Source organism: Chiloscyllium punctatum, chromosome 2 (genome assembly GCF_047496795.1).
Source record: "Chiloscyllium punctatum isolate Juve2018m chromosome 2, sChiPun1.3, whole genome shotgun sequence".
Classification (NCBI taxonomy): Eukaryota; Metazoa; Chordata; class Chondrichthyes; order Orectolobiformes; family Hemiscylliidae; genus Chiloscyllium; species Chiloscyllium punctatum.
Window position 1 is genome coordinate 18,975,570 of NC_092740.1, and position 12,784 is coordinate 18,988,353.

Consider the following 12,784-nt stretch of genomic DNA (forward strand, 5'->3'; position numbering starts at 1 on the left):
GAGTGGAGTAAATTATTTCCCCATCCAACTCTATTTTGATTTAATCCCTGCCCTCCCCTTCACTGTTTGAATGGCAATGGCCTTTGATGTGAGGGGCACGGCTTGTCACTGGCCTCTTGGGTGTTTCCTTTCTTCCTGGTGGTGGAAAACGAATAAAGATTTGTACACATGTTGTTCTTTCCTGTGTCTCACACGTGCACAAACACAACGTGGTTTCTGGGAAAAAAATAGCACTTCCGCAGTTAGGCGGTAGTGTGGGGGTAAGGAAAACAAAACTACAAGTGTGAGATTCAGAAGTTCTCCTCAGTCTAGTCTGAACTGGCTGGTTAGAGCCCATAAGCTGTGTCCTTGTAAGTAAAGGGTGACTAAGTGATGGGGTACCGTCCTCTGTGCAGTTTTTCTAAAGGGTGATAATCTTTGAACTGCATAAACAGTTGTTAATAAACTAGACTCCTGGATGTAAGGAGAACTTGTCCAATAAAGTTAAAAATCACACAACACCAGGTTATAGTCCAACAGATTTAATTGGAAGCACACTAGCTTTCGAAGTGCTGCTCCACCTGATGAAGCTAGTGTTTCCGATTAAACCTGTTGGACTATAACCTGGTGTTGTGTGATTTTTAACTTTATGCATCCCAGTCCAACACCGGCACCTCCAAATCATCCAATAAAAGAAGCTTGTGCAGTAAGAGATGGAGAGGGACAGAACTGTGGAAGATTATGAATCTTCTGTGGAAGTGATGCCACTTTTGTGTAGACTGGGTGAGATAACAGTTATCACTGAGTAAGACGGATATTGGGAGACCAGGATCACCAGTCATGGAGAGAATCTAAGTCTTTATAATTCTCTCCTGCAGCCTGCTGATTATGTTGCTTCATGTCCTGTAACCCGGAATACTGTGAGCAGATCTGAACAATGTTAAGTTATGAAGAGAAGTTATACAAATTAGGCCTGTTTTGTCTATAATTTAGAAGGTTAAGGGGTGATCAGATCGAAATCTTCAACATATTAACAGGAAAAGTCAAGACAGAGGAAGGTGAAGTATGTTAGAGATTCAACAACAATGAGGCATAATCTGAAACTTAGGGCCAGCCTGTTCAGGAGAGATGTTAGAAAGCACTTCTACATACAAAGGGTGGCAGGTGTTTTGAACTCGCTTCCATAAATGATAGTTAATGCTGGATCCATTGTTAATTTTAAATCTGAGAGAGATAAATCTTTGTTAAGCAAACGTATTCAGGGATATGGGCCAAAGGCAGGTGTATGGTATTAGACCACAGATCATCCATAATCTCATTGAATGGGGGAACAGGCTTGAGGGTCTGAATGGCCTGCTCCTGTTTCTATGTAACTAATGCCACAGACTGCCCTCTGAACTCAGGCATGAGGAACACAGCAAGCCAGGGAGCATCTAAAAAGGGTTACACATGAACCATTGACTTCCCCACCTCTTGATGTTGCCTGGCTTGCTGTGTTCTTCCAACCTCCTGCTTGTCTTCCTTGGATTCCACCATCTGCAGTTTTATTTTTGTTTCTGAACTCAGGCAAGCTGTATATGCTTGGACATATTCCATTAGCCTCAAAGCAACATAAAGATGAAACAGTGTTCTACATGAGCGAGAACTTTATTTATAGGATGTTATACAATGCTTTAAAATGATTGCCTCATGCTTCAATTCTTAGTAGCTTCCGTGTGCCTGTTTACTTGTCTCCAGCTCCAAGCTTAACCAATCAAGCTCAGTAAGAATAGATCAGTGACCGTGCTCACATAATCAAACGTGGAACAATTAAACACTGATGCAGCAATGCATGGGGCCTGGGGAGGAAGGGGGTGCTCTTGCCGCCCAACAGTAGTGTCTCTACCTCTGAACCAGGAGGTTTAAGTCCAACATGCTTCAAGTCCAGAGGTGTGTAATAACATCTTTGAGTAGGTTGAATAGGAAACTATCTTCAAGGGCCTGGGAATGGGTGTAGGGGCACTTGGGCTGTAAAAATATCATTGTTGATATTCTGTGAACATATTTAAAGCAACACTGGGCAGCCAGTTGCAATCTTGTCAGTGCTCTGTGTTGGTGAGTGTAAGAATCTGACCCGTTCATTTCTGCACATAAACAGAACAATGAGAAGTTTCTGGAGCAAAGAACTGGCAGCACATGAAGGCCGCTTGGTCTTTGTGTTGTACCCAAGCTGCTCTATTCCGATACAAAATTTGGCATTAATTCCACAGTGAATCCATAACTTTACAAGTTTCTGTGAATCTCTTACTGCACTGGTCTCTTTTGTTGGACTAATTCTCTTTGGATCCCGTCTCCTCAAATCCTCTTTCCAAATTGAAAGATTATCGCCTTTGGAAGGCTGCGCAGAAAGTAGATAGGTCGCACATGGGTCTTAGGAGAGGAGTAGGCCATTCAGCCCTTCTTGCCTGCTCCAATATTCAACACAATCATGGTTGATCGGGCTGTGATCTCAGTTGTACTTTCCCGTCTCTCCCACTACACCAAAGTCTTTGATTCCCGTGATTGACCTGAATGACGGACAGGACTCATCACATTCCTACTCTGGGGGGAATAGTCCACTCCCCAGTCACTCGAATGAAAGCCTCCAACAACTTGTAAGGAAAATCACAGCCTTCAGAAGCTAAGCAGTAGAATTCAGGGTATTGTCGCAACTGAAGGTGTCAAAAGCAGCAATTTACTTTTGATTAAGAAACATTCCATGCATTTATAAGGAGCACACTGCAGGCTATCCGTAAATGACTATTTTTGGAGAGTTGGCTGCTGCACCATGTGAGTAGCTTTTGGACAGCTGATGGCTATTTAGCTGTCCTTTGTTCCATTGGTTGTTTAATTATACTGAAAGTGCCAACTTGGTAACAGATGTCTAACTGCCAGCAATATCTGTCGTGTTTGGAACCTGCAATTTACTTTGAGGGAGAGAAAGAGAGGGAGAGAGAAAAGGGATAAAAAAAGGCTTCCAAGATAGATTTCACAGACCATTAGCCAATATAACTTGGCCCTGTTACTGATGGCTACTAAAAGCAAAGCACACGCGCAGGTCTTTGTAAATAATAGGGTATACACAGCTGGAAACGGCAAAGGAGAACTGAGGATCCATCAATCACTGAAGCTCTGAGCAATTTATATTTGATTGGATCTTGGGAACGGACAAATTGAGCATAGATGTGAAGCATGTAAATGGGGGGGGGGTAATAATTTTCATTTATGTAAGACTGTAGGACCAGAAGAAATACGGAAAGGAGGAGGCCATTTGGCCCCTTGAGATTGCTATGCCATTCAAAAGCATCATGGCTGACCAGACAACACGTCCACTTTGCTGATATTTCCCTGTAACCTTTGATCCCGCTCCTGATCAAGAATCTATCCATCTCAGCCTTAAATGTAAACTTAAGTATACTGTGCGCCCCTCCCAGCTCTCTGTGGCAAGGAGTTCCAAAGACTCTCAACGCTCTGAGAGAAGAAATCCCGGCTCATCTCAGCCTTAAGTTGGTGACCCTTTATTCTGAGCTTATGCCCGCTGGTCTGAGACTCTCCCATGAGGAGAAATCCCAGCATTTACCCAGCCAAGCCTCTCAAGAATCTTTTGCTGACCCTAGGTTATCGAATTGCATACATTGTTGACGTATAGCGACAGTAGCGTAGGAAATATGCCGGACAATTAGTCTGGAATAAATTCCTGCAGGTGGCTGAGAGCAGGTATTTCGGTTTTTAATTATGTTGACTTGAGAGGTAAATACTTGCTGGGGAGCTCCTCTCCTTCCTGAAATTCTGCAAGTTAATCTTTTACCTCCATTCGGACCAGCAGCGAGAGAGACGTTGTATTGCAGCTTGTCTACATAACAATCATTCTAATAGTGCAGTACTTTCCAAGGGTGTCACTTCACTTTCTTGTGCTCTGGAGTAGGCCTAGGACTCAGGATTACTCAAGATATAGACCACAGAAATCAACCATGTGGGTTTCACCAGTTCACTCATTTCCCCTTCCCCCACCTCACCCTAGTGCCAACTTTCCAGCTCAGCACCGCCCTCATGACCTGTCCTACCTGCCTATCTTCCTTTCCTCCTATCCACTCCGCCCTCCTCCCTGACCTATCACCTTCATCCCCTCCCCCATTCACCCATTGCACTCTTTGCTACCTTCCCCCACCCTCTTCCCTGACCTATCACCTCCATCCCCATCCCTATTCACCTATTGTACTCTATACTACTTTCTCCCCACCCCCCTCTCATTTATCTCTCCACTCTGCAGGCACCCTGCCTCTATCCCTGATGAAGGGCTTTTGCCCAAAACGTCAATTTTCCTGCTCCTTGGATGCTACCTGACCTGCTGTGCTTTTCCAGCACCAGTTTAATCTAGACTCTGGTTTCTAGCATCTGCAGTCCTTGTTTTTACCCATTTGGACCAACAGCCCAGGCCAGCCTCAGTGCTGTCTGAGTCTCCTCTGACCACTCTTTTCTAAATTTATTGTCATTTAGTGATACAGCAGGAAACTGACCTTTCGGCCCAACCAGTCCATGCCGACCAGATGCTGTCACCCTTAACATCGAAACATTGAAAATAGCAGGAGACGGAGTCCAGTCTGCAATGTGCCGTGAATGAAAGAACAACTAATTCGATGTTATCCATGTCACAACACTTGTTATATTATGGAACTCTATGCTGCTTCTTTACCAATAGATTTCGATGCCGTCCCAAGCCAGCTAGCCTCCTGAGTATTCCTCCACCTTTAGAAATAATTGGGAAGAGTCAGTTCCCATGCTGTGATCCTGTAATGAGCAGATAACCCCAGGACACAGTCTGTAAATAGCTGCTATAAGCCTCTTCTAAGGCAGTGATAGTGTTTTCACTCCTTGGCCAGGAGGTCTGGGTTCAAGTCCCAGCTGCTTCAGATGTTTGCAACAACATGTCTGATTAACAATATTTGCCAAATAGTTGCTCTGTGTTGCAGATCTTTGGTGTTGCTGAACAAATGCTCACGTTATTGGGGCTTTTCATTTTGCAGTCACGTTGACAATAGATCCTTAGCCCTTTCTGATTGCACCCTTTTCTGTGCAGTATAAATTTCCCTTTGAAAGCTGGCATCTTGCAGCACATTTAATTGTTTCTGTAAAACATTAAGGGGTATTTTGTGTTGCGGACGTCCTCGATATAAATGCAAGCTGTTGTTGTTCTGTACCACAGACAACAATTGCAAAATCTCAACTAATTACCTATGAGAACTAGTGAACGTCCCTGCCACCATGTGACAAAGTGATTGGCGTGTTGCGAGTCCCTGACATTCCACTCCATTACTCAGGGCGCCCTATGGTTTTGTAGGTGTTGTTTTTACAGATGGTGTGTTAACCAAAGGCCTCTGTCTGCCTACTCAGGTGGCCGTCAAAGATCTCGCAGCATTCAGTGTAAAAAGAAGGGAGTTCTTGGCTAACACCTAACCCTCAGCCACTACTAAACAGAACCATCTGGTCTTCTGTTGCCTTGTTGCTCGCAGCATCTTATTGTGTTCTGTCATACTGACAAGAATGTCAAGGTGTGAGGGTGGATTATAAAGTGCAGGATGTCAGAAGTGGGATGGAAATATAAATTGGTTCTTTCAAATATCTGCCTTTTGTTTGAAAATGCATGCTCACAGGAAATTTCGTGACACATTGTGAATTTGGTTGATGACAGGATATGGGGATAAGTGCCTGTCTAATTGGTCAAGTTGTTTGAGTGGGATAAAGATGAAAGAATTGAGGAACACGATTAGAGACAATACATTAAACAGAAAAGGTTGTAAAGGTCAACCAGGCAATCATAGACCGGTCAGTTTAACTTCAGCAGTGGGGATACCTGTAGGAACGGTTATTTGGAATAATAAGGACATGGAAAAATGTGGATTAATTTGGAAGCATTTATTTGATAATGGAATATTGTGTGCTATTAATTTGCTGGATTTTTTTCGAAGAGGTAACAGAAAGTTGATAAGAGCAGAACTGTTGAATGTGGTGCATGTAGACTTTTATTAGATGTCTAATACAGTGCCAAAACAAAATTCTGCCTATCAAAAAAATGAGCAATGTGGTATATGAATTTCAGTGCTGGCATGATAGCCAGTATATAGACTCTATGTCCCAAAGACTGGAGGATCACATCAAACAGTGAGTCCCTTTGGCTGTTCACAACAATCCTGATTGTACCCAATCAGCCCACATTTGTGAAATGTACACCACCACAGTGGTTCTCGATGACAGAAACCTTTTCATAGAGGGTTGTATGGTGGCTCAGTAGTTAGCACTGCTGCCTCACAGCGCCAGGGACCAGGGTTCGATTCCACCCTCAGTGAGGAGTTTGCACATTTTCTGTGCGCCTGTGTACATTTCCTCTGGGTGCTCTGGTTTCCTCCCACATTCTGAAGATGTGCAGATTAGGTGGATTGGCTGTGCTAAATTTCCCATAGTATTCAGGGATATATAATCTGGGTGGATTAGCCATGAGAGATATGGGGTCATGAGGATGCAGTAGTGTATGGGATGCCCTTTGAGAATTGGTGCAGGCTAAATGGCTACTTTCTACACTGGGAATTCTAAGGTTATTTAATAAGAATACAAGTTTAAGGGAGGCAACAGAAGCATTTACACACCATAAGAAGAGAGCACTGACTTGCGGATACTGAGTGGCAGGGCATTGCTATGGAAAAAGAACCCATTAATGTTGCTTAATGAATAACTGTCTGGCTTTCTTTAAATTGTAAACCAGACAGATTGGTTGGTGCGATCATTGCCTTGAGAAAGAAAGTAGTTGAGGTGAAACAGATGCAGTGTATGTACATATCTGGGTGGCACGGTGGCACAGTGGTTAGCACTGCTGCCTTACAGCGCCAGAGACCTGGGTTCAATTCCCGCCTCAGGTGACTGACTGTGTGGAGTTTGCACATTCTCCCCGTGTCTGCGTGGGTTTTCTCTGGGTGCTCCGGTTTCCTCCCACAGTCCAAAAATGTGCAGGTTAGGTGAATTGGCCATGCTAAATTGCCCATAGTGTTAGCTAAGAGGTAAATGTAGGGGTATGAGTGGGTTGCGCTTCAGCGGGTTGGTGTGGATTTATTGGGCCGAAGGGCCTGTTTCCACACTGTAAGTAATCTAATCTAATCTGCCTGTCTGCAAAGAACAGAGCTTGGTGTAGCAACACCACACAGCTTCCACAACATGCAAACGCACCACACTGAACCTGACTGACAATCCCAAATAATTATCAGCAGAATTCCTTGCCCATTTAGTATAATCCAGCAAATGTCCAATTGTAATTTTAGATTTTATGTTATAGTTTTGCAAAAATGAGCTGGTCCATTAAGGTTGGGACCTTGCCTGTTGTGAACAACCAAAAGGACTCAATGTTTAATGTGATCTGTCAGTTTTTAAGATGTTTGGCCCACATACTGAGCATCACATGGGCACTAGAATTCATATATTACAACATCATTTGTATGATAGCAGAGTGTCTTTTCTGGCTTGATCACTGGCCCTATGTAGAATGTCTATTTGCAAGTCCATGTACATCACATCCACAGCCTTGTTCTCAGGAGCCCTCTTTTTCACCTCTTCAAAAAACTCCAGCAGGTCATTTAGGCCCAATTTTCCCTGAACAAATCGATGCTGATTGTTCCAAATCATTCCAAATTCTTCCAAGCAACTATTAATTCTATCATGAATAATTGTTTCTTGAAGTTTCCCCAGTTAAGCTGATTGGTCTGCATTACCAATAGTGGGCGGCACGGTGGCACAGTGGTTAGCACTGCTGCCTCACAGCGCCAGAGACCCGGGTTCAATTCCTGCCTCAGGCGACTGACTGTGTGGAGTTTGCACGTTCTCCCCGTGTCTGCGTGGGTTTCCTCCGGGTGCTCCGGTTTCCTCCCACAGTCCAAAGATGTGCAGGTCAGGTGAATTGGCCATGCTAAATTGCCCGAAGTGTTAGGTAAGGGGTAGATGTAGGGGTATGGGTGGGTTGCGCTTTGGCAGGGCGGTGTGGACTTGTTGGGCCGAAGGGCCTGTTTCCACACTGTAAGTAATCTAATCTAATCTAATCTAAACCAGGCTGAGTTTTACCACCATTATTTGAACAAGGGCGCAAAGTTGTCAGTTCTCCAATCCCCACTGGCACCCCTACCGAACCAAGGGAAGACTGAAAGAAAATTGCGTTGAGTAACGACCAACTGACTCTTCCATGATGTGATGGCTGATCTGTAGTTCAGCTCCATTTGCTTTCTTTCATCCTTGCTGGCAGCTAGGAACAATGAGCCTAATGAGTTACCTTGGTCTCTTTGGACTTGTTTGACTATCCCTGACATGGACTGAAAAGGAAATTCCTGCAGTTATACATGATAGTTTTTGTTTAATTCATTCAGTTGATGTGGGTGCCTCTGGCTGGGCCAGCATTTATTGCCCATCTCTCATTGCTCCAAGGGCAGATAAGAGTCTGCCAGATCACTGGAGTCACATGTGGGCCAGGCAGAGATAGCAGCTTCCTTCCCTAAAGGACATTAGTGAACCAGATGGTCTTTTTCCCTCTGACATTCATCAATGGTTTCAGATTCTTAACTCCAGATTTCTATTGAATTAAATTTCACCATCTGTCATGGCGGGATTTGAACCCAGGTCCCCAAGACATTACCTGGGTCTCTAGATTAATGAACAGTGATAATATGGCCCTGCATCACAGCCACCTGATGAAGGAGCAGCGCTCTGAAAACTAGTGCTTCCAAATAAACCTGTTGGACTATAACCTGTTGGACTATAACCTGGTGTTGTTTGATTTTTAACTGTGTCCACCCCAGTCCAACACTGGCACCTCCAAATCCGTACTACTAGGCCATCAGCTCCCTCCAATATTCCTGTCAATGCATTTGTTTCTGTTTTGAGGAGAAATGATAAGAAGGTCCGTCCGTATTGCATTGAGCTCCATTATATCAGAATGGGTTGGTTGGAGATCCCTGTGACCATTTTCCATGATTGTCTCCCTACAGTTGCATTTCCTGTAACTCAGTAAAATAAACATTGATGGACTAAATGGCTTATGGTGAGCTCATCCCTTTTTCTCTGCATTTGCAGTTCATAGTCAGCTCAGGTTAAGAAAACAGATAACTTGTTTCTCCTTTTAAACTGAAAGTTATATTATCTGCTTGCAGTAGATAAAGAACTCAATTGGTGTGTTTTTGCACTGACAGCCCCACTCATTCTTCAGTTGAACATATCCATCAGGCAAGTGTCTCTGTGAGAAACTCCATGCCCACCATCTGAATCGAGATGTGTGTGGAAGATCAGATTTTTGCTGTCTGCTTCTCACTTCAACCTGCCAAATGGAGGCATCTTCTACAAAGAATGTGTGATGAAAAGAGTATCGTAATTTGATATCTTCTACACCAACAAGCTCTATAATGTCTTTCTCAGCATGATCGCCTAGCAAGTGGGCTGCATGGTGGCTCAGTGGTTAGCACTGCTATGTCATAGCACCAGGGTCCCAGGTTCGACTCCTGCCTTGGGCAACTGTCTGTGTGGAGTTTGCACATTCTCCCTGTGCCTGCATGGGTTTACTCCGGATGCTCTGGTTTTGTCCCACCTTCCAAAGATGTGCAGGTCAGGTAAATTGTCCATAGTGTTAGATGCGTTAGTCAGAGGGAAATGGGTCTGGGTGGGTTACTCTTTGGAGGGTCAATGTGGAATTGTTGGACCGAAGGGCCTGTTTCCACACTGTAAGGAATATAAATCTAAGTGCACTTGTCAGAGCTTTCATTTTAAGCTCCTTGTTAGCTTTCCCTGTCTGATTGCTGTGCTGGGTAACCGTTCTGAAACTTGGGCAAATGACACACCGTAACTCTGATGATTAATGAAGCCAAGCATCAATATCATCTGCTGCTTGCTTTGCTCTTGCAAACCTTCTCCACTGCTGTAACGTTTGAAAGCAGGAATGACCTAGTTTCCCAATCTAACAGTGATTTATCATACTGCCCTTCATTGATATACTCGGAGTCCAGGTTTCAGTAAGAGAAAAAGATTTACTGAAGAACTCTTGCAAACACTGAATATGTCTTCTTCAAAATGAATATTCATGCCAACTGTATGGTCACTATTGGATTTCCATAGAGGCCCAACTGTTGTTCTCACTGCATTCAGGTCAAGTAACTTTCCCTTAACGCAGGCCACAATATATAGATAGTCTCAAGATCACAGGACTACAGAATCACAGTGCGGAAAGAGGCCATTCACCCTACACCAACTCTCTCCAAAGAGCATCCCAGCTTCCTCCACTCCAGAATCCCACATTTCCAGTGGCTAATCCACCTAGCCTGCATATCCCTGACCACAATGGGCAATTTAGCATGGCCAATCCACCCAAATCTGGACTGTGGGAGGACACCCACGCAGACACGGGAAGAATGTGCAAACTCTACGCAGACAGTGACCTGAAGCTGGAATCAAACCCTGAGTCTCTAGTGCTGTGAGGCAGCAGTGCTAACCACTGAGCCACTCTGCTGCCACATGGAGGGGTATGGATTTCCTATGTTTTTCTTATGACAATTAATGATTGTGTATGATTGATAATGTAGTACAGCAGAGATAATGGGCAGAAATCTAGAGGCATCTGAACAATGAGAGCTGTGCTGAGATTTGTGGCAGAATCTGGTGAGATGTTGGTTGCGATATTGGTAAAACCCTGCTGCATGTTTTGTGCATTTGTCGAGTGGTGAGCCGGGTTTCTTGCCAGGGAAGCTGCCTGCTAAGGAAGACTATAGTTAGTTAGTCACCTTGTTATTGCTGCAACTTGCTTCATTGACATCATAGCATGTGCACTGCAAAGCTAGCCATCGAGAATTGTCCTTATGGACATTCTGGGCAGCTACTTGGCTACTGCAGCCTCCCTGTTGCTCAGCAACAAACAGAATGTCAATGGACAGTCTGCAGCCGCACACATCTCCTTGTCTGTGGCCATTGGCAGCTGACATTTGTCTAGCTCTCACGACCATCAGGGCAAATCTCCTAAAGTCTGTTAGGCCGCACAGAGCCACGTTGTAGGGTGGTGAACATTGTTGGCTGCTTGTTGGTGGGAATCTGTCCAGGGACAAATTTCTGCTGTACAGCACATCGACACTATAAATGTAACACTGGCAGTATGTGCTAGGCACCTTCCTGCTTGGGAAAACATGAGGACTGCAGATGCTGGAGATCAGAGTCAAAAGGTGTGGTGCTGGAAAAGTACAGCTGGTCAGGCAGCATTCGACAAGCAGGAGACTCGACATTTCAGGCATTCCTGATGAAGAGTTTATGTTCAAAACATTGACTCTCCTGCTCCTCGGATGCTGCCTGACCAGCTGTGCTTTTCCAGTGCCACACCTTTTGACCGTCCTGTTTGTTCAATCAACTGGCCATGTTGAAACTTGCACTGGTTCTGGATTAGTAGTGCTGGAAGAGCACAGCAGTTCAGGCAGCATCCAAGTAGCTTCGAAATCAACGTTTCGGGCAAAAGCCCGTCAATGAAACTGCACGGGGGCTAGTTCTCAGCCTGAATGGGGGTGGCTTTACAGTCGGTGAAAGGAGGCTCTCCCACTGCTGTCAATCAGGGGGCAGGGTTCACAAGTTGTCCAAAGCCCTAGATGTGCTTATGGTCAGGATCATCTTTCTGAGCGCAGGCCTGGGAGCGGGTGGTGATCAGTCCTGGAGAGCCAGCAGCAGCAGTCAGGGGGTATCCAACACCATCAGGGGGGCAGCTACAAATACGGTGCCCATGGGTCTGGTCAATCATGCCTAGGGGCTGTCTGTCGATGTTGGTCAGCAGTTGGGGCAAGTCCAATTCTGGGTTCTGTCTGTTGACCATTGGGAGGGTATAAGCAAGGGCCCTGTAGGGGTAGTGGATGATCACTTCCAAAAGGGGTGGGGGAGTCAAGGCTGGAATGGGAATCAAAGGTATTGAGACAAGTGGGGACCAGGACAGGGGTATGCGAGGTGTACAGTGTGGCATGAGGAGCAGATGATGGGAGATGAACATTATTGTCACTGGGGGGGGTGGGGAGCACACAGTCAGGATGAGCATCATCTGAGTGTAATGTTGAGGTTCAGGGATATGGAGAACAGTTGGAGGCAAAGTTCAATGTAATGGCATTGGAAGGTGGATGGGAGGAAATGGGCTCTCAGGGCAGAACAAGGTGTAAGTAACATGATGGCATATGGGAATGTACCTGGTCAGTAGGTGAGTCTGGTGCTGATGGTACCCATGGGTAATATGGCCAGATATGCACCATCATTTCTGAAACTGCCAAAAGGTGCTGTGGGATGAGGTGAATGTTTTTGCATCATCTGTCATGTACGTATCTGAAAGACTGCTCTGAAGTCAATGCTACCTTTCCTGGTTGATGTGGCTTTGGGATGATGGGAGGGGGGTCAGAGGGCAGCAGGCACTCCCTTTGTCAATGTCATGTGGTGGTTACTCAGTCAGTGCAGCACCTTCACCAAGTTGGTGCATGTGGTATGTCCAGTGCCATGATGGAGCAGGCGATGGATCTTCTGAAGATGTGGTTCTGTTGCTATGACTGGTCTCTACCCTTCAGTACAGTTTGGGCAGAGCATGCCACATCATCCTGGAGTGCTGTGTCCTGTATAATTAGAGCAGGCAACAAGGGGATATGATCGATGCTGAGAAGCTGGGAATGGGGAAACATGCAGTCTCCCGAGGAAGAGGACACAGTGTGGAGGAAGCTGACCTTGTACATGACAGAACTCAGCAGCATGGAGCATTACAAAC